The 23535-nt window shown below is 43.1% G+C and overlaps 1 long non-coding RNA gene across 1 annotated transcript; it reads right to left on the bottom strand.

The window, feature by feature from the left end:
• Positions 1-206: 206 nt before the first annotated feature.
• LOC146890067 (uncharacterized) lies at positions 207-1973 on the bottom strand. Its single transcript, XR_014999253.2, has 3 exons — positions 1909-1973; positions 916-1018; positions 207-300 (listed from the first exon to the last, which is right to left on the bottom strand). It is a non-coding gene; the product is annotated as an uncharacterized LOC146890067 (long non-coding RNA).
• Positions 1974-23535: the final 21562 nt, after the last annotated feature.

The raw sequence follows: 23535 nt of genomic DNA, 5'->3' as shown, positions 1-23535 counted from the left end.
TAAGTTTGCTACTGTTACGAACCATAACGTAAACGCATTCTGATGGTCTTAGGTGATCACCGTGAAAGGGTCGTTCATCCCCCATAGGGATCGCGACCCACAAGTTGAGAAATGCTGGTCTAGCCACTGGCTGCACAGGAACACAGCGGGTTTTCAAATGGTAATGCGGCTAAAAGCAGGGATTGTCTCCAATCATCTGTATTTATCTCAGCTTCTCCACACAGCTCCGGCTCAGGGGAGCCAGGGCCAAGCCTTACCTTGGTTAAAGCCGGAAGGCATATTTGAAGGACCAGGTAGATTCTGAAACCGAAGAAACCATACGCAGTCAAGGAAGGCAACGTGTGCGGAAAATAAGTTCTAAAGTCTGCGTTCTTCTTCAGCTCCCTGGGCACTGGTGCCCAGCCTGTGCCCTACTTGTGCCCACTCTTCACTTGGAATATGAGCATCATGACAAAAAGCTGCACATGTCTTGATGTCATGGGTTCCCAGATTATGTTGTGTGTTCCAAATACTAGCCATGTATAGAGCTCCTTCAATTTTTAAGAACTTCCTTATTAAAAATAAGATAATTAAGATCAAAACACATGGAGAAAGTCTCAGACATGAAAAATAGGGACTAACTAACATTCACAGACAGCAAAACTCGAGACAGAGGAAACGGAATCCATGCAGAGAGCTGGAAAAGAACATTATCGATGCTACCTGAGGAATTAGAAAAGACACTGGGCCCGTTCAAGATAATAAAAAGACAATTAAAAAAACAGGCTATGGAGAAAAAGAACAATGGGTTAAAGATACTGTAACAGAAATGAGAAAACAGTACAGATGACAGCTTATAAAACAAAACTAAAGAAGGAAAAACAGAAACAAAACAAAACAAAACCACCTTTACTGGAAGAAAAAGACAGTACTTACCTGACAAGAGACAGTGTAAGTCCCGAACTGGGTTTCTCAGAACAAGCAGCATTCTTTCCGCTCTGGTGTGCTCACCCTCATGCCCACAAAGGTCAGAACTTTCCTGAATGTTGAAATCCAAAAGAGGGAGAAATAGAAAAAAAAACATGAGTGAGAGGCTTGATAAGATGCCCAACACTGGAAAGCTTAGTTGGAGAACACTAGAGAATGGAGAAGCAGAGGCAGAGTCTGGGGTGAATAAGGTAACACAGACAAATACAGAAACCCAAATTAAGGAAATTGTGCTAAGCCAACTGTGTGGTGTGTAAAATAAAGTGCAGAAAGTAGTATTTCCCACATGACTCAAGTTGTAAGTGGCTGTTACATAAAAATGATTATGTACACACTGTTTACATAAAAAATGTAAGCGGGCAGACACTAGACAGAGAAAAAGGAAACCAAAGCCTCTCCTTCCTCATAATGGGCAATCTAAAATGTCTAAAACCGAAAAAGCAAGCCGTATGCTGCTCGGAAACGTGACGATAAATCCTTTAAAAAGAGAACATGCGTTCAGAAACGGGAAAACAGGGGAGTAAGGAGAGAGTCGTCTCATTTCTTGTTTTATTTATTTCTATTATTACCAGGTCTTGAAAAGCAGTGTGATTATACAAATGATGAAACTACAATTTTTTATATTTCAACAAAGCTAAAAATCTACTCTGCAAAGAGAATTATAAAAGTAGACTTGTATTGAGGGGAGACAAACCAGAAGGTATCAAGGAATGAGAAATAGCTACATAAGAGAGAAGCAGACAGCCCCCACCATGGTCCCATGGGTTGGAGAGAACCGTGGAGAAGGAGCATGGCGGGGAATTGAGCTGCGGGAGTGCGCTGCTAACCAGGCTAGCGACTCATCCTGCCCAGAATACAGCCTCCAGTGATGTGCAGTAGGAAGTCATTCTGTAACTTGAGTTGGGGAAGAATAAAAGTAGTCACCACTTAAAGAAAGCTTACGTTTGAAGAAGACCCAGCGGTGAGAACACTCTGTGCTCCCTGCACCTGCCCCAGTTAGCCAGCTTCCCTGCCCCTCTTCCCAGGAGGCCCCTCTCACCTCCCATGCTGCCCCAGTTAGCCAGCTTCCCTGCCCCTCTTCCCAGGAGGCCCCTCTCACCTCCCATGCTGCCCCAGTTAGCCAGCTTCCCTGCCCCTCTTCCCACGAGGCCCCACTCACCTCCCATGCTGCACCTAGCGATACCTGCTGCCTTCCCTCATCCGATAATAAACCGTGAACTAGTCTAGCCTTGCGGGAAAATCCTTTTTCTCCCTGTTTCAGCACAGCCAAGGTTAGCATTTCAAGAGTCTATTGAGAAAGCACATGAAGAGGAACAAAACAAACTTGCAAACTATAAAAAAAACAATTTTCTTTCCCAAGCCCAAACTCATTCTACAAGTCTCTGGTCACAGACTGGTATGTCTTAATTGGTGCCCTTTACAAAGGCCCCAGCTTCGGTTTCCTTTTCCAGCTTCAACTTTATCTTATAATCTTGGTCCAGATCACACATCTAACAGGAGGAGAAGAAAGAGTATTGTAGAATTATATAATGGGAAGGAAGTTTCCAGAAACAAACTAGAATGAAAAAGAAGATAAATACAGATTTTTATGGAAGATTTGATTTGTTTAAACAGATATAAATATAACTTTGAGAAATTCTGATTTTGTCTTTTTTTAATTTCTGTCTTAAACTTTAAACATGCTTTTCTCTTCCATTTCTTTCGATTCTAGTAAAAGATTGGCTCATGTTTAAAAAAAACAGTAGATTCTTAATAGACCATCTTTCTCCTATCTATCTATCTATCTATCTATCTATCTATCTATCTATCTATCTATCTATCATCTATCTATCTATCCATCTAGCTATCTACCTATCTTTCTCTCTCTCTCTCTCTCTCTCTCTCTCTCTCTCTCTTTATCTTCTTTCTTTGTATCTTTGAGAGTCTTGCTGGCCTTGAACTTAGGATTCTCTGCCTCAGTCGGTCACCTGTTGCTGATAAAGTGGTGACAATCACTTTGTGTGACAGCGCCTTCGTGGGCAGAAAGACACCCTGCTAAAGCTCTCTTTTCAGTGATGCCTTCTGCCACATTTCCCAAGACAGTCTGTCATCTCCATCATGGTGGCTGTGACAGGACCTTCCTTACACCAGGAAAAATAACTGAGTGATTTCCATCTGACCATGAGAATATTATCTGTTGTTTGGATTACAGATAAAGACCAAGGCCTGTCTTTTCCACTCCCTGACAACTACTTTCTAGATAAACCCAATAGAATTGTACCAAATGTAAGAAGTACTATGTGTTTATGACAGCGAATGCCATTGAATGTGAACTTCTGATGGAATTTCAGGGACAATGTCAGGATTTTTTTGGTCACTGTTATTTTTATATTTTATGTCTATTCCTTATATTCGTGTGGAAACATTTGATGTTAGCTTCATATTTGTAAAAATTATCACATATAGACAAATACAAAGAATGAACTGGTGAGCTGGAAGAAGGCTAGGCCAGCACGTGCAACGCCCTTGGTTCGGCCCTTAGCATGACCAAAAGCAAATAAACAAAAATGAGTGAATTAGCATTTAGTCTTTTCCATCCCCAAACTACACAAACAGTAATTTGTGGATTTCTTGGGGATAGTATTGACATTTTAACATTAAGCCATCCAGTCAATGGCCAGTAACAGATCTTTGCATTGCTTTTTGACTTTTAAAATTCTTCATCAGTGTTTCGTGGTGTGTGAGCATGATTGCACCCAGGTGTGAAATCTCACCCAGTGAAACTCAGTGCAGTTGCTAGGGGTGTAAAGCGAGAGAACGCGGAAGTAGTTCATCTAAGAGCAGAAAGTCAGTTCTGCAAGCTGGGGAAGTCCTAGGGGCCCACAGTACTGCACTGCTCCGGCTTCACACAGACTCTTAAAAGAGTAGATCTCAGGTAAAGAAATCTTTGCCATAATATAATAAAGTTAAAATCTCCAAAGTTAGGGAGTCCATGAAAGTGACTCATGGCTCTCTTATTAGTAAGTCAAATCCCACGTTTCCCAAGTAAAGAGGAAGCAACTTTGATTTCTTGGTGGAGTCATCCTCAAACCCCGTAACAACTTGCAGAAATGTCCAGCGGCCTGATAATGTCTTTCTGTCCCCAGTATGACCTGAGTACTGTAGTTGTCAGGGTCTTTGTGAGTAGCCTCTGGTAGTTCCGAGGCCTAAGTCATCCTCAGAGTGAAGTTGCTTCTGAAGATTGTAACCCAGAGAAAAGTAGTTCTGAAAACATTCTTAAAAAACAAAGAAAACAAAACAGAACTATTATACGAAGGACACCCAGTCTACAAGCTATGGTGGTGTGTGACAACAGAATGTCAGGGTGACCCTCTCTGCAGGTGAGTAACCAAGTGAAGTGTTATTGTTTCACTGAGCAACAGCACAGACCAGCTCCCCACCACAGTTAATTGAATAAGATTAGGTGACGACTGTTCAGAAACTTAGAGCCGTCAAAATCCCCATCACGCCAGGCCCAAAGGATTCCAAACCTCTACCCACTAAGCAATGGTAGACTGGGATTGGTGGTTGCGACATCTGGCCTTTTCCCCATCCTCCCTCCCTCTTTTGTGTGTCCACTGGCCCAGTCCTATGTGACATCGGCTTTGACCTGGGCATTTCTCTGCCTTCCAGGAGGTTCTTAACATGATCAGGTTTTGACCCGGGGCTCTAGTCCTTCACGTGACGGCTTGGATTGCAGTGGTCCCCTCTGTGGTAGGTTAGCAGCTGACTTCACGAGCACTTTTCTTCTAGGAGACAGGAAGATAGACCCAGACGGCTGACATTTATTACAGAACGTGGGTTGTTAGTGCCATTGCTTTTGTCCTGACTTGGAAGAGCATATTTAACGAGGAAAAGGCAGCCTTCTCTCTACCAAGGACATCATCTGATGATAATAGGTTTGAAAAAAACGATCAAATGGGTAATTAGCATTTAACGAGTGTAGCTTCACACCACAGGAAAGGATCCTAGACAAGGGCTGGCACTGCGGGTTTTCCACTTGGGCATAAGCCTGTTGCTGAGTCTCTTAGAAGAAAAGAATTTAAAAATCGTGCTAGACAAAGCAAACCATAGTTATTACCTAGCCAGAGGCGAAACACTTGAAACTTAACGTCTGCCTCTAATCACGACACTGCAAGTAGATTCTGCTATAGTTGTAGGCAAGTCATTGGACCTCTCAGTGGTTCATCTTTCCTCATCTTCAAAATGTGGGCATTAGAGGTAGCACTCATGAAAAATTATCACAAAATACTTGGGAAGTATTGCTGCAAAGCAATGGTGAACTTCTTTTATAAGACCTAGTACCAATTTTGCTGTCTTGTTTTGTAGGCAACTTAATAAAGGTTTACTATATTGATGGATGAATGAATCAATAGCTGGATTGATGGCCGTGTAGGTAAATAGATGATGTAAATATACTTTATGATATTTTATTTACACATGCAGGTCTAGAATATTTTGTGAATTGTATGTGTCTGTTTTAGTTAGGGTTTTTTGCTGTGAAGAGACACCACGACTGTGGCAACTCTTACAAAGGAAAACATTTCATTGGGGCTGGCTTAGTCCATTATTTATTAGGTTTAGTCCATTATTGTCACGGTAGAAAGCATGGAGGCATGCAGGCAGCCATGGTGCTAGAGAGGTAGCTGACAGTTCTATATCCAGAAGGGCAGGCAGTAGAAAGACAGAGGGCTGCTGGGCCTGACTTGAGCTTCTAAAACCCCAAAGCCCACCCACAGTGACATAATGCCTCCACCAGGGCCACACTTATGACAACAAGGCACACCTCCAAATAGTGCTACTCCCTGTGAGCCTATGGGGATCATTTTAATTAAAACCACCACGGTGTCTTTGTACACATTTAAAATACTGTGTGATGGTCCAGGTTCAGTGCCAGTAGGATGGGTTTTCCCTCTCCACTCGTGTCTGTCCATCCCTTCTCCTTCCCGTTCCTTTCTGAAACTATCTCTTGCTCTTTAACCTCCTACTCCCAGGATGACCTCACCTCCTCCTCCTCAGTCATTTCGCCACCAACCCAGATTGTCCATGGCCGGCCTGTAAAGATGAGACAAATAAATCTATAACTACTCACACAACGAGCCAGGGAAAGAAAGTCAGCGCTCAACAGGGCTTTTCCAATCTGTCTGTCCTTTTATATTAACCCAGTCACTAACGACTGACTCAGAGAAGGAAGGGCATACAGCCCGCATGACCTCTGAGGATGTCTCCAAGCAGCTGATCCCGTGGACAGTTTTTGAGAAAGTTCCTTGGCTCCAGCAGATCAGCCAGTAGTCAGCTGCACATCACAGCCTATCTAGCTGGGCCTGGTGACACAGGCCTTGCACCCGCAAGCCACTGAAGAGGCTAAGTCAGGGAGATTACATCTTGAGGAACTGAGTGAGAACCTGTCTCAAAAGAATAACAGTAATGAGGATAAAAGAGTTCATGGGGGGCTGGAGAGATGGCTCAAAGGTCAAGAGCAGATGATGGGGAAGCTCAGCCAATCATATTTGGCTAGGGTGTGGCCACCTGGGGCAAAGGAAGAAGCACCTGGGGATTGGGTGCCCACCCATTGTTTTGTCTCTTTCCCCACTGCACGTGATTCTCGCTGGACCTTGTGTGAGTCTCTTTATCCCACTTATTAAAATTATATTCCTTGTTTTTGAACTGGTCTGGTTAATTTTAACTACCGGTCGACCACGCCCTTCAAGCACTGGCCACTCTTCCAGAGGACCTGAGTTCAATTCCCAGCACCCACATGGTGGCTCACAACCGTCTGTCATGAGATCTGGTGCCCTCTTCTGGAAGGCAGGCATACATGTAGACAGAACACTGTATGCATAATAAATAAATAAACCTTAAAAAAAGAAAAGAGTTCTTGGGATAAAGTTCAATGGCAGATTGGTTGCCTAGCACACCCCAGAGCATAGGTTCAAGTCTCAGTATGGAGAGAGAATGGTCGGGGAAAGGCTTATCAAACATCCTATGGGTTTATGGCAGGGTCTGAGCAAGCCTTGAATTTAATAGATGCTCTATAAGAGCTCGCTTGAACTTCATGTCCAAATCAAAATGAGTTCTAAAAGAATCAAAATCAAGAATGTACTCACTTTTGTGACTGCTCAGTCCATAGCCAAAAAAGTCCAACTATTCCCTTGGCCTCCTAGATGCTGTGACAGCTTCCAAGCTTTATTTTCGCTTCAATTTTAAGATTTCACTAACTTGGAAGAAAGAGTGGAACAGCCAGGACACATGGGGAGAGATTCAGGGACAGTGCGGCAAAACGGCACACGTTTTTTTCAGAATTTCAGAATTTCCTCCTTTCCCTATGGATCCTGAATTAAAACATCCTTGGAAACATTGGCATTCCCTATTTGAAGCCACCAAAACAGGGTTAGACATCACAGGCTCTGATATGCAGAGCTTTTAGAAGTTGGTCTCCTCTCCAGTGATGGCGGGGGGCGGGGGGGGGGGCAAGGGAGTAGCTGGTTGACAGACACGAGGTCACGGTTAGACATGACAAGCTGGTACTCTTTTCCTTTGTAGACAAAATCTGGTCACATATGCCATACTGGTCTCAAACTGGCCGTCCTCCACTGCTGCCTCCCAGGGCTCGGACAAGAGCCGTCTAACAGCAGCCCTGACGTGCTGCTGTGCTCTTCCCCAGCAGAGCGACTAGAAATGATAGCCTCGCACTGTCACTACCATGTAAGTCTCAGCTAGAAGAAGGAATATTTAATGCTTTTACACAAAGAAATGTTTATCGTGATTTATATATGACATATATATTTATTATGATTTATACATTGGGCAATACATGAAAGGATCGATAAACACATAGTGTTTCATAAACATGTATGCTGCTATATGTTGGTTTAAAATATAAAAGGAAACGGAGGGCATGGGAGGATAAGGGAAACACGGCTCGCAACCGCGTCGTCTCTGAAGCGACACATTTGTTCCACCCTCACGCCCATTGCCCAAATCAATTTTATGTCTCCACAGAGATCACAGGAGCTGGGAAATGCATCCCTCAAGGGGAATCACTGCGCAATGACAACTCTCTACCTTGAAAGGGGGAGTGTTATAGTTTAGAAGCATCTGCTCACCTGCAGCCCCTGCCACACTCGCAATCACAGTGTGTTGAGTTCTTCATGGTGGATAGAAGAGTCTATAGGCAGAAAGAGTTAAATGCATTTTGGGATCTTCTTCAAACGGCTTGATTTTGATTGCCTCTTGGCTGGTTTCTTCCTGCTGACTCTCACCGCTTCCTGGCCATGGTGACCAGATCTTATATTCCATCGCTTCTACAGCAAGAAAACCATCTCCCTTCCCAGTTTTACACCACAGCCCCTGAAACAAATCTGTTTGCTCCTATTTTATACAAAATCTCATCGTTGAACAAGTCGGTGTATCTGGGAGTGGGGAATGCGCCAGCCAGTCCCTCTCTCGGTTGAAGTGATGGGATTATGAGCACCACTACTCCAAAGGACTTTAAGACAGAACCGATTTTGAAACTAAAAGAGGCGGCCATATAAAAATTTACTAAGTTTTGGCGCTAAGGAGATGACCACCAGCTGTGTAGCTTGTAAAACTGTCCGTGCTATTCCTTCCCGTCAGTGCTTGCTCTTCGCTGGTCAGTAACAACACACATCTGCTGGTGTACTGCTGGGTTTTACTTGGAGAAGAAAACTACCATTCTCTCATCTCTCGCTAGTTTTCTAGATTAAGAATCGTATCACCTGTTTATTGCCACTTTAAATAAATAAGGTGTTGTATTTTTTAAAAATGTCAGCAAAAGTCTTGATAAGAGGAAAGGTTGTACTGTTTATGTTAATCTTCTCATACATGTTCCTTCTGCCTGCTATAGAGATTACATGTTTCTTATGAGATTGATAGTTTGTGAACAAGTAAGCCCTCATTTGGTTTGTGCCTAGAAAGAAACATTGACTGATGCAAATGAAGAGAATTATTATTGTTTATTGTTAATATTAAATACAAGTACAATTGGCGTGCCTCGGGCCTTGAACTGCTGATTTAGCCACAAAGAATTTGTGTGTGTGTGCGTGTGTTTGTGTCTCGCACGCACACACACACACACACACACACACACACACACACACGTATTTGCAGTGTGCTAGCCCATGAGCTCATTTATGGAGCAGAGGTTGACGTCAAGCATTTCCTATTTCTCTCTATCTCTCCCTACTTTTTCTCCAGGGGATGGAAAGATGGCTCAGCATTTAAAAGCACTTACTGACATGTGGTACACACACATGCACAAAGGCAAAGCATTCACACACACACACACACACACACACACAGGCATAAAAAAGACCTTTAACCCCCCAATGAGGGAACATTCATAGACTACAGGTAGCAAAATGTGGGTGTATCATTTTTAGGGCTACTACTGAGCTCACTGGAGAGGATTAACCTCTTGGAAGCTCATCACCATGAAGGCTGAGATCTAATCAGTGAGTAAGCCCTGGGTGAAATTGAGCTCAGGGGGGCTCTCCTCACTGGGAACTGCACGTCCAGTGCCCAGGGGCAACAGAATGGTGAAATCAAGGAACTAAACGAAGCTGCTGCTTGGCTGAACCTCAGACACAAGCGGAATGAAACAGGGACAAGGCTGGAGAGGAGAATGGAAGGCAAATTGTGTACAAGCCACATGAAGGGGTTTTGAGTTTTTCCTTGGGCAATGGGAAGTGGTTGAATGTTGTAAGAGGAGAGATAGAATCAAGCATGCACTTTGGAAGATCTCTGGTTTGCATATGGAAAATAGATTGGGAAAGACCTCGAGTGGAAACAGGCTGGTGAGGAACGTTTCAAAGACGCTGGGCAGCAAGAGTAAAACATCTGGAGCAAAACAGAAGGAAGCACCTAGAACTAACGCATACTTAAGGTAGGAACGACAGACATGCAGATGGGATGGAGGTGGACAGAGAAGGTGAAGATGGGCACTGGGAGGGACAGGCGGGCCCCCGAGGCTCATGGGATGAATTGTGTCATCAAATTCATATGTCAAATTCCTCACTCAAAATACCTCAGGATGCCGGGCGGTGGTGGCACGTGCCTTTAATCCCAGTACTCGGGAGGCAGAGGCAGGCAAATCTCTGTGAGTTTGAGGCCAGCCTGGTCTACAAGAGCTAGTTCCAGGACAGGCTCTAAAGCTACAGAGAAACCTTGTCTCAAAATAAATAAATAAATAAATACCCTCAGGCAGTGACCTTATTTTGAAATAGAGTTTATACAGGGATTACTAAGTGAAAACAATGCTGCTATTATTATTATTATTATTATTATTATTATTATTATTATTTTAATGTGACTTGCCATCCACATGCTCATGTGAAAGGGCTTTGCAGCAAAAGAGTGTCTTGGCAATTGGGGACAAGAAATGCCCCAGAAATCACACCACACAACAGATCTCATAAAAGAGATTTAGTGTATGGGGGAGGTGGGGTGGGGGACACACAAAAGGCCACCTCTGAGCTGGGATAGAAAATGGAGAGACAGGCCAAGTCACAATGGCGTGTTTTTATAGGGGGTGTGGAGCATGTGCACAGGAAGCATACACCTCAGTGGTGGCAATGTGTCTGTTGCAGCAGTGGTGACAGGGTCAGGAGGTTGGAGCTGAGCCACTGAAGGCTGGGAGGAACCTGGTTCTGGAATGTGGAGGGTTCTTAGTTGACTAGCATCATGTATTTGAATACTTTGTCCCAGCTTTTAGCCCTGTTTGGGGAAGGTCATGGGACTTTGGGACCTAGGGTCATGGTGGTTGGTACAGGACTGTAGAGACAGGCCTTGAAGGTTACAGCTCAGCCCTGCTTCCCATCTTGTCTTGACTTCTGAACTGGCCAGGACGTGAATGAGCCACAAGCTGCTGCTGCTGCTGCACACTGAACTGTACTAGGTCACCAACCTTGCCATGTGGGGCTATCATCCTTGAAACCATGAGCCGAAGTAGATAGTTTTCCCCTTAAGTTACTTCTGCCACAGCAACGAGGACAATCACTAACACAAGTGGCTGCTTGTCCATTACAACTGATGTCTTGATATAAGGGAAACCTTGGACGAAAGAGGAGCACTGTGTGACGATGAGGGCAAAGACTAAGTGATGTTCTGTGCGCCGGAGAACACCAAAGATTCAAGCAAGCCGCCAGAAATTAAGGAAGAAGCCAAGGACAGACCACCCCACCCTTCAGAAAGAATCCATTCTGCTGAGTTCGAACCTCTGACTTTAAATTTCTAGGACTTCAAGGCTGCCCCCGCTTCTTTTTCTTCGTTAAATTTTAGGTTGATTTTTAAGGTATATTTCTTGCAACAATCAATGTTCTCAATACACACTTTGAATAGCTCTTATGGTTTTATATCATAATATTATAAACTTGTATTAGCTTAACTCTTCCTGGTTTCCTATTATACTTTCGTTCATCTGCATATTTCCCTGCTAAAATTTATTTCCATAACGCTGCATCCTTGCTTTTAAAATCATAATCCCACTTTATGCATTTTTATTTTTTAATTAATTTATTTTTTAAAAAAACAATCTTTTCTCATTTTGCATACCAACCCCAATTCCCACTCACTGCTCCCCTCCTCCCGTTCCCTCCATCCCCCCACCTCCCCCCATGCACGCCTCAGAGAGAGTGAGGATTTCCCATGAGAAGTCATCAAAGTCTAGCACATCGTTTTGAGGCAGAACCAAGGCCCTCCCCACTATAACTAGGCTGAGCAAGATATCCCTTCAAAGAGAATGGGGTCAGAGAGAGAGAGCAAGGAAAAAAATATCTTGATTGAGGGAGCCATTATAGGGCTAGCGTGAAACCTGGCACGAGAGAATTTCCCAGGAATCCACAAGGATAACCCCAACTAAGACCTTAAGCAGTTGTGAAGAGGGTGCCTGCACTGGCCGTCCCCTGTAATCAGATTGATGACTACGTTAAATGTCATCATAGAACCTTCATCCGACAATTGATGGAAGCAGCAGATACAGAGATCCACAGCTAGCTTAGGCCGAGCTCCCAGAGTTCAGGCAAAGAGAAAGCGGAGTGATCATATGAGCAAAGGGGTCAAGACCGTGATGGGGAAACCCACTGAAACAGATGACCTGAGCTAAGGGAGCTTACTGACTCCAGACTGACAGTGGAGGAACCAGTATAGGACCACACTAGGCCCTCTGAATGTGGAAGTAAGTTCTGTGGCTGGGGCAGTCTGTTGGGACACTTGCAGTGGGGCCAGAATTTATCCCTAGTGCTTGAACTGGCTTTTTGGAGCCCATTCACTTTGGAGGGGATACCTTGCTCATCCTAAGGCTGCCTACTTTTATTGTTGGAATCAATGGAAATTGGTGACCATTTATTTGAGAAGCCCCTCAGACTGGCCTGGGTACTGCCATCTTTTGAACTGGCAGAAGTGAAAAAGTCTATTTTTTTTTTATCAAGTAGGATCTCAGTGCTTAGAATGGAACATTATCAAATGTTTATTGAATGAATAACTAAATGGTGTACTCCTTAGACATTGGAAATTTATATTGGCATAGAAGATTTATCTTAAAGAATATTTGGACTAGTAGTTTCCAGGAAATTTTTAGATACTAAACATTTTGTTTAAAAAAAAACAAAAAAAGCAAAGAAACAAACAAATGAAAACAAACAAAGAACTTTGTGGAGGAGCTGGAGAGATGGCTCAATGATTGAAAGCACCAGTTGTTTTTCTAGAGAACCAAGATGCAGTTTCTAGCACCTACATGGAGGCTAGTCATCTGTAACTTCAGTTCCTGAGGATCTGATGCCTTCTTATGGCCTTCTTCAGTATTGCATGCACATGGCACATAACCATACATGCACACAAAACGCTCATGTACATAAAATAAAAATAAGTCTTTAAAAAAGAGGCAAAGCAATCATCTTACATGAAAGGGATTATAAACCTATTTTTTTTTTAGAGGAAAGAAAGAAAGAGAAAAAAGGGACCACTGGGTAAGATGGCACACTATAAGCCGTGTTCGAATGAGTGGCTGATCAGTTGGGAAAAACAAAAAGAACAACAATATTTTACCAGTCCATCAGATAATTCTCCAGCACCTGAGTCAATGTGATCAACACCTCAACAAACCTCCATCAGATTGGACTCAACCCGCAGGGGCAGACTGGAGATGGAGATTGGTTCCTAGAACACCATTTTAACATGTCCACACCTGTGCTCCAGCCAGTCTCTCGGAACATTGCAAACACACCCACTAAAAGAACAATAACAGAAACCTTAATCATCCATCCTACTGTGAAAGCACAAGTCATAGGAACAACCGAGACATCTTGTCTCCTGCAAAAATTATCAACCTCATAGTAATAGCCCCTGAGCAAAATGACTTAGACAAAACTTTGGATGCAAGAATTCAAAAGACAGATTATAAATAGTGAAAAACAACTCCAAAGGGCCCAAATGTTTTTTTTTCCAAGAGAACAGAGACTGTTGAATGAGATAAGAAGTCATTCCATGATATGAAAATACAACTTAATAAAGACATAGAAATGCGGAAGGCAATCTAAACTTATGGTCTGCCCTTTGACCTGCTGTGAATGTCTTTGTCATTGTCCACCCAGTGCAGAAAGAAACTTCCCTGCTGAGGCCTGAGGGCTGCAGCAGTCTGCAGCCACGGAGATGGAAATTCACAAGGCAGCTTGATACCAAGTGCATTTAACCAAACTAAGTGTCTGTGATCACCCACAATGAGACATCTATGTCACACTCTTGACCCCACGATGCTAGGGAACAATCTCAGAAGCGATGGTAGAAAGAGGGTAAGAGTCATCCATAAAGGATCAGACAGAAAAATGGTGTCTTCTAGATATGGTAAAATCTGCTACACTCAGGAACTGACATCAGTTCTAATGGCTGGCACGCACGGGATCAAGCCAGTTAATATTTAAGGATGGAGTGGGACCCATTCACGAACCCTACCCATAGCTGCGGGGCTACTGACAATTGATGGCTCCTGTAGGAGGAAGACTCAGGTTTCTTTTAAGTGTGTAGTTCTGGTAGGTCAACCATGTTCCAGTGAATGGTTCTCAACATGAGTACATGAGTATATTGATGTGGACAGCACAGTTTTGAATCAATTGTATAGACAGATAAAAAGATAGATGGATAGATACTCTACAAAATTGGGAGAGGCGGGGTAGGGGTGGATCCATGAGTACTTAGGGGAAAGAGCTGAAGGCAACCGATCAAAGTACATTGCATGCATGCATGAAATTCTCAAAATTCTTAATAAAGATAGTATATAAAAAGCTTCCCTTTTATTGAAAACAGATTTTTTTTTTCTCACAGTATATACCCTTCCTTTCGCTTCTCCCAGCTCCTTCCCACCTTCCCTCTCAGCTAAAACCACGTCCTTTCTGTCTCTCACTAGAAAACAAACAGGCTTCTAGGGGATTACAATGCATCTTTGTATAAAGACACAAACGGAACCAACACATTGGAATTGGACAAACCACACAAACAGGAGGAAAAGAGCCCAAGAGAAGGCACAAGAGAAACAGAAATTCACTCATTCACACACTCAGGAATCTCATAAAAACACTAAACTAAGACATTTTGTGTGTGTGCGTGCGCGCAAGTACACAAGCACACACGCATGCTCACACGCAACGGACCTGTGGGATAAAAAGAAAGAAGAAAAATATATAAATAAAACAAAATTAAAACTAAAATGATAAGACAACATGAAGAAAAAGAAGACATAGGACACAACTTTATGATACAAAGAATCTCCAAAGATGCTATTGAGTTCATTTTTCGTTGGCCATCTACTTACTACTGGGCATTCAGCCTACTCTTAAGAGTAGTTTGTTTGCCCAGTGAGGCTCCCTTGAGGGAAACTAATTTACACCATCAAGTGGTTATCAGGTGGGGCGAAGTTGTGGAACATCATTTTAAGATGTATTACGCTTGTTTATGCTGTGGAACATCCGTTTTATTGATGCAAAGATGCGTCGTATTCTTTTATGTTGCATTTCTTTAACTCTGTAAAGCTCTGTTGCTTTGCCTGTCTAAAACACCCGCTTGGCCTAATAAAGAGCTAAATGGCCAATAGCAAAGCAGGAGAAAGGATAGGTAGGGCTGGCAAGCAGAGAGAATAAACAGGAGGAGAACTCTGGGAGAGGGAGGAGGTTCAAGATAGAGGAACAGGAGAACAAGGAGAGGAGGGCGCTAGGGGCCGCCCAGCAACACAGTCAACCATGGAGTAAGAGTAGAAGATTACAGAAGTAAGAAAAGAGAAAACCCAGAGGCATAACGTAGATGGGATCATTTAAGTTAAGGAAAGCTGTCTAGACACAAGCCAAGCTAAGACCAGGTATTTATAAGTAATAATAATAATAAGCCTCTGCGTGGGATTTGTTTGGGAGCTGAGTGATAGGCACCCTGACGATCTAAGAGCTAAAGGGTTAAAGAAAACAACCAGCCACAGAGATAGCTGCTGGGTTAGGGATGGGGGTGTGTATCCACTTCTTTCAGCTCAGGGACACCCGACTGGTACACACCCTTGCAGGCCCCAAGCATAGTTCTTGTTGATTTAGAGGCCCTTGTTTCCTTGGTTTCCTCCATCCTGTCCCGCTTTTGCACTTTTTCCACCTCCTCTTGGATGAGTTCCCTCAGCCCTGAGGGGAGGAAATTAACGGAGACTTTCTGCTTCCAAGGTCTCTCACTCTCTGTATATTGTCTGGCAGAGGGTCTCTGTATTTGGTCCTATCTGCTGCAGGAGGAAGCTGCTCTGATGGTGGGTGAGCAAGGCACTCATCTGTTTCACTGGTCTGCACCAAGATTATATTTTGAAACAGGTAAAGAACTGATCATGTGAATTGAATTGTTGTGAGAGATTCACTGGCTGGAAACAAATGCAAGAAAAAAAATACAAGAAAATTCCTCAAGTGAAGAATCAAAGTTTAAAAGAACTGTTCGAACACTTACACTCAAATAATTTTTACTTTTTTTTTGTTGTTGTTGTTGTTAGATTTTAGGGACAGAGTCTCACTATGTGCCCAGACTGGACTTGAACTTGCAGTCTTCCTGTCTGAGCCTTCTGACTCTTGAGATTACAGGTATGTAATAGTTGACAAAAATACTTTTTTCAAAAACGTCTCGAAAAACTCACATTAAAGCTCATCAATTAGGAATTTCTGAACAATAAGCACAGAAAAATATTCTGTATTTCTAAAGTTTCTTCTGTGATATTTGAGTATGACCAAGGACTAAAATCATGGGAGAAGACATAAGTCCCATATGAAGCCAAACAATAAATCCAGTGTAACGGTAGCATGAAGATGTTCTCCAATGAACTGGGCTTTTTAAAATGTTGTAACAGTATTAGCTAGAATACAATACTGCAGGCACATGTTCCGCTCAGTCCTCCTCTCCTCTGCCCACAGCCTCCCCACCAAGGGGAAGGGACTGCGTTGCCCCTCCTCATCAATTTCCAATATCCACACTGTGTCAGAGGGCCCTGGCTAGCCAGAGAGTAAAAGACAGCAAGAAAACAAGGAATCGAAAAGACGCTTTGATAAGGTGGTTTCGAACAGCCAGGGCCCATTTTCTGACTCAGTTCCTGGGTATTGTGGTTTCCAGCTATGATTTGCAGGTGGGCATGGTTTTACTGTATTTGGGCAGGAAATTTAAAATCATTCAATGCCATATTTCACGGGATGTTGATGAAGATGATGACGATGATGATGATGATGAGCCATAGATTTCCCAGGAAGAAGAAAGCAAAAGCAAATTGTCATGAAGGTGGGCCTAGACTTTCATGAAGGTGGCCTGGAGCCTCTGAGGAAACACAGGGCATCTGAATTAAACTGAAATGTTTGTTTCATTCCCCCACATAAGAACATGGTTTTCAGATGAGCCTTCAGAAAGAGGACTCCACTTTCTTTGGATACATATCTGTTCACAACAGAGGCACACATTAGGAACGCTGTGTGATAGCCAGAAATACTGAGCCTCCTCCTCATTAAGCCAAAGGTACCTCCTGCTAGAATATATGGGCCCTGGGTGAAGAAAGGGGGTGGAATTCTTGCAATTAAAACTGTATTCCTTTAGCTGGGGACTCCATTCCTTGTTAAGATGCAATTACTCAGAGAGATTGGAGTGTGTGTGTGTGTGTGTGTGTGTGTGAAGCTGCGAGGAGCAGTTGGAGTCTTGCTGTGACCAAATTTTAGAGTCTTTGGAAAGGTAGGATTTTATAGGTGAAAGGGGCCACCGAGTAGGAGTTAGGCAGCACACAGAGAAGCCCACCCAACCTCTGCATGTGTCTCGGGGTCTCCACCTTATAGCTGGCCTCAGAGGTATCTGGAAGCTTGTTCATCAACACGTAACAAGGGCATCTTTACGCTAGTCCAGGTATTGCTTGAGGTTCTCAGGACTTCAGTGAACCAAGCAGATAATGAACGTGGTCTTTAATAGAATGAGAGAGAGAAAAACATTTGCACAGTAACTAAAATTATATTAGAGAGCAGCTTAGCAAGTGGCAAGTTGTTCTGGAATAGAGTGAAGCAGAGCTCCCGAGGTTAGGAGCACCGAGGTGGTAGCAGGAGGCCCCGCTTTCCAATGAACTTAGCGGTTGGCATTTTCAGGGGAGGAACGCAATAAGGACAACGTGGAGGACGCAATAGGATGCGGCACTGAGCAGCTTCCGCAAATAGGATGCGGCACTGAGCAACTTCCGCACGCTGAAAACTCACGTGACCCACGGGCTCAGAGGTAGCAAAGGAGCTCGTTATCCTCTTCGGATATTTACAGGCGTTCAAATAGCATCCATTATCTCCTTGAGTGTTTGGTGAATGCGAGGGATGTGCTGAGCTTCACAATGGAAGGCAGAGGGAAAGGCATGTCTCTGAGCTGCGGCAGACCCTCGCCTCTGCCTCGCCCGCAGACCTGCGCGTGTACCGAGCAAGACTAATTAACTGGGTGTTTCTCTCATCAACGTATGGAAACGCTCCAGCATTTGAATGAAGTATACTGTTACAGGATGGAAATTAACATAAACGTTTGGGGTGTTGTGATCTGCCTCACACTGACAGAATAAAAGACCGGAGAAAGCATTGACTGTGAACACCATCCCCGTCTAATATGCGGTAGGCCCTTAATCACGGGTTCTGCGGCCTCCCCCCCATCATTAGCATTCATGGGGTGGGGGAAAAGCTCTATTTGGACATGGAAGCTCGTTGGCAATGACAACGAGCATCACACAAGCATCACACAGATGAGGAAGAATTTAAATCAAGCTTACTTTGTCTCACCCCTTGGTAGTTCTCTCTGTGATGGCTTGGGCCTTCAGACTGCTCACTCATACATCACAGCTAACAAACCCTGTGTAAGGACAACAGGAAAGACGTGCCCAAAGTGTCAACAATCAGAAAGATTTGATTAGTGAGGAAAGGCAGAAAACCAATGCCATCTGCCCCGTGAAGAAAGATCACATTCCCTGAGCACAAGCAGCAAATGTCTCGGGCGGAAGCTCTGTGGGGAAACCAGTAGTCTTGCTTTAAATGTCTTGAGTTTGACGCTTTTAAAGATGTTTATGCTAAACATCTCTTATTGGTAGAAGGCCTGTGCTGTTACGTGCCTGATTCTTAGTCCTTTAGGGAAAAAACCCTCTGTAAGTTAGGGCTAGCTAGGTTCTCTCTGTGGCTACTCCTATGACTCAAGCAACAGTGTACCTAGAGACTTTGCATTTTGCTTTGGATGGCAAGATGGTCGCAATGCAGAATTAGTTCATTGCATCTGGAGTATAACCATAATGCCAGAGGTAGCCAGCATGGTGGCAGTGCCTAGGGTTGTAGTAGGAGTGACTGCAGGGGTGAAATGGCACATCAGCAGGGCCAATGCTTCCTTTGGTACAGCTTGTTCATCTGTGAGTGTGCTTTGTTAAGTCCTCAAGGTCTCCTGTTCCAGCCCTTGAGTCAGTCTCCCCAGCCGTACCCACCACTGGAAAGCTTCCGGATACCCTGTCATAAAATCTCTTTCAGCTCGAGGTACCCAAGGTTGTCTCCATCCTCAATGGAGAACCTTATCGGATTCCATTCATGGGAAACTGGATTGGTTATCCATCCTCTCTGTCTCATGAGAGGAGAAGGTGTCTCAAAGAAACTACGGCATTCTTGAGTTAGCAAGCAGCAGGGTCTTCTGAATTAAAGATACAGGGAAGAGGATGAACAGTTCACATGAAATGCAAGACTCCAGTCAGGGGTAAAACTGCTGCTCAGCCTCAGAAAGGACCTGCATCTTGGGAAGCATTTATTTAGGCAGTGAAACTGCTGAGATGGCTTCACAGCTAAAGCTGCTTGCCACCAAGTCTGAGGCTCTGAGTTCAATCCCAGGGAACCACATAGTAGAAAAGGAGACCTGCTTCACCCCAAGTTGTCCTCTGGTATGGTTTTATAATGGGGGTAATAATGAAATAATTGAAAACTGCATGTTTCTATTAATGAGTTAAAGATTGGCTTTGTAAAAAAGGATACACAATGGAGTCATTCATGGAGTCAAAAATGCGTTGTTGCCCATAAGACATGGTTCTGGAGAGCAATGATAAGGTAAAAGGTTAGCGGTGGTCTCTCTGGACCGGATATTTCTAGGTTCTAAGCATCTTGTTCAAAGAGTAAAACAAATACTACTAGCAAAATAGTAAGGAATGCCATTCATAAGCGAAACAAAAGCACAGGCAGAAGTACTAAGTGTAGCCAGGGCCTTGAACTAAAGTACTCAAGAGCATCCACCCACCAGTTGGAAGTCTGCTTTTATGAGGTCTAAGAAGAAAAAGCGTTGGTTGCCATGGGTTGAAGCCTGTGTCTTGCTTGGTTCAATTGACAGCCTTGTGTTGTATAAACCTTTGCTCATTGTGTATGTTTTTTCCCATGATGCACCTTATTTTAATAGTATACAAACTCAATCATACATAGACAGAAGATGATAAAGATGAGCTTTTCTTTAAAACTCTATTTTGAGGACACAATTTTCCTTACTACCCATGTACTCCCAAATGAGCCTAGGTTGGATTAGTTCACTGTCCCGAGTTCCTGGCTATAACATAGTTCACTATGTTCCAGGATGAATTTGGTCACAAAATGGGAGTTCCTAGAGGCTACGAGGGAGCTGTAGTTTTGAGCGACCATAAGCATTTGCTTGAAGGATGGCGTGTACGGCTTGGTGCAGGTGGGTGCTAAAGATTGCTAAGTGTGTTGTTGGGAATGGAGTGCCTGCAGAACAAGTCAAGTAGCTTCTAAGCTTCTAAGTTATCTCAACTTTTACCTGCCTCAGATATTGGTGATTCCTTCGAAAAATACTTAAAGGATTTCTAGGCTACCACCTATCAATACCTATTTGTTTTTGTTGGTGATGGTGGCTTTGTTTGTTAGCTTGGGTAACGACCACGCTGTCTCCGGAGGTTCTTGCTCACCTTGCAACACAATGCTATGTTGGGAAGAATGAAAGGTCGCTGCATGAAGGCATGGGTATTGCAGATGAGCTAGCTCAAGTCTCTGAATAGCCTTGCCCAGTTTTTTTATAGAATGGAAAGGTACAAAACCAGAGAATAAATTGGATGGAGAATAAATCTTTTAAAATCTCAGCGACAACCTCTCCTTCCATCCCGTAAGATGGGAATGCTAGTTAAGGTTTTATGTGAGGTTTTATGGAGCAATACAATTCATTTTTGTGATGGTGCATTTTATTATTGTTGTACTTTAGTTGCATTTGTAGTTGGGAGAACCACCCCTAGCTCTTTTATGATCAATAACTTATGTAGCCTTGCAAAGAATTGCTTTAGGGTCACCAGCCTAAACACTCACAATCTTGTCTCACCAAAAGGCTGGCTTTTAAGTCTCTAAGACTGAATTCAGGATCCGAGGTATTAATAGGCTACTGTCAAGACGAAAAAGAATCACACCAGTTGTTAATTAAATCAAAGAGAAGTGATAAGTAGAAAATAATCATGTTAATCATGAATTAAGAGTTAAGTATAGCACCCACAGAGGCTGCTGGAATCCGCATTGTGGCATGTAATGCTGAGTCTTTCAAAGCACCTACTGCCCACTACCCAATGGAGGCCACAACACCGGCTGAGCCAAGATGAGAAGTCCCTGCTTTTGCACCAAATGACAGTGAGGAATGCCATCTGCTCCATTGCTGTCCCAAGGTCATGAACAGTCCTTATTTCATGGGGTCTTGCCATTAGTATCTGAGTATAGTTAAATTCAAATTCCGCTATGTCAGGGCTATGGTGTTGAGTTGAGGAGGCTCTTTCAAACACCAAACAAGGAAATATTTTTTAACTACAGGCACTAAAGGAGGTGCCTTTTGCTCTTTATTGTATAAAGACTTTCAAGGCAAGGCCTGAAACACTTGGGGCAGGAGAACCTGAGAAGGGGAACAAATTCCTTTCGAGAGAACAACAATGTCCTTGAGATAAAAATGTAAGGTCCAAGCATTTCAGAACTAGGAACTTAAACATTATCTGATTCAACTGTCTTGTGTTCTAGAAAGACATGCAGCTGTATAGGGATCGTAAGGGGGACTCTCCACATCAGAGGTGAACTAGAATCTAGTCTCCTGATTTTCCACTGTTTTTCTTGGCTGGAAAGATACCTCCTGATGCTGGAAGTTCAGGGCTTACATCCTTGGTTGCCGCACAAGGCTACCCTTTGCCATTTTGAACCGTGGATAAATTGTATCCATCATCACTGCCCATGTGGCATGTCCTTTGGCATGACATACAAATGCCAGCGTGCAGGAAGGAGCAGTAGCTGAATAACGCGCCAGCCCAGCATATGACGTGAGCGTTCCATGACTTCACAGCAACTTGTTTCTCTCTTCAGCAAATGAAGACTTGATGAAAAATACTGAGCATTTCACTGTCCAGTCACCTACATCTAATAGGCTCACCAATGTGGCTTTGAAAGAAGGCTGAAGGATAGAAGTTAAGGGGCTTTTTACTGTTCTGCACAGGAATTGTTACAGGGGAGACAGAGGCAGGCCACTGTTACTCAGTTATTTGTTCTACTATACCTTGCTAATCACGGCCACAACTCTAATGTACTTTGGTGTGCACTGCTACCTGAATGTTGGTTTTGGCATTTGTCCCTGACCTATTCGATCATACCCATTAACTGTCATTGCTCCCAAGCAGCACTGACTTTCAACTTGAGAAAATGTCTCTATTTCTCTATCTCTCCCCTTTCGGAAACTTTGTAGAATTCTTGCAAAATGCCGTGCCTTTGGGTCAGCTTAAGTTTCATTGCAGTATGGTATTTCTTTGAAAGTTCTACAGAATAATGTCCAACAAGACGACATCTCACTTTGACCTCCATCAGAAATTCCTAATAAATAAAAGCCTACAGTTAAAAATCTATAGATTTTATATCTATGTAAATACAATGCTTCTTTTTATTTTAACACCAAACAACATGTATGGGAGGAGGTGGTCAAAATCACACTCTCATGTATAATATGCCCACACTGTTTCTATGGTGCTACTGTAGATATGAACATGGCACCACCAGGCAGCATACGAGGCACGGCTTGTGCTGTTCATCCACATTCCTCTCCTTCAGTAACCAGATGATTCATTCTTTACTTTTGTTCAGTCTTCAGTGATGGGTAATATTGTATTGACCACATAACTAGCAATCAAATTAATTTGGGCTTGCTTAGTCTTCCTTTCAAAGTCATATATGGCTTTATTATTATTCCATTCCTTCCTATACTTAGATACATCCCCAAAACAATGGGAACCTGAGCTGAAAAATCAGAGCATATACTACTTCCAAGTAGTACGTGAGGTCTGTTATGAGAACTAGTTTCTACAGGACTTAAAGGTGTGCGGTGTGTTTGTATGTGGATACATCAACTGTGGAAGCAGGATGTGGTGGGAACCGGGTTGAGAGCTCTTGCTCCCACCTCCAGTTCTCGGATGATGAGTTATGTGCTATTTATGTGCCATTATGGTATGGTTAACACTCTTACCTTTGAGTCTGGCTTATTTAGCACTATAATTGTAATATTTGCCTTTTCTAAGTTCTCATTTTACTTAATATTTAAAGTAATTTTTATTTATTAAATAAAATATTAAAATATTTTTATTAAATAAAATATTATTTATTAAAATATTAAAGTAATATTTATTTAATTAATGTAAGACACATGCTAGATTTTGCGCATACAGTCCATAGGATCTTTGTATAGTGCTATCCCTTTTGTGTGACCCCGTGCCTGTGTAGAAACACATTACCAGCCTCCTAAGAGTTCCCATCTCTCATAATCAAAACTCTCAACGTCATAGATTAGCATTTGGACCTCATTTTATTTGCAGCTTTTTTCTTGTTCATTGCTGAGCAACTCTCCCAGTTAAGGATACCACTGCTGAGACAAAACACCACAGCCAAAAGCAAGTTTAGGGAGGAAGCGGTTTCTTTAGCTTGCAGGTCTACAGCATAGTCCATTACTGAAGTCAGGATAGGAACTCAAGCAGAGCTGGTACCTGGAGGCAGGAGCTGA

Source organism: Myodes glareolus, chromosome 20, assembly GCF_982192425.1.
Source record: "Myodes glareolus chromosome 20, mMyoGla1.1, whole genome shotgun sequence".
Taxonomy (NCBI): domain Eukaryota; kingdom Metazoa; phylum Chordata; class Mammalia; order Rodentia; family Cricetidae; genus Myodes; species Myodes glareolus.
Note: the sequence above shows the minus strand (reverse complement) of the source record. Positions and strands in the feature narration are given on the sequence as shown.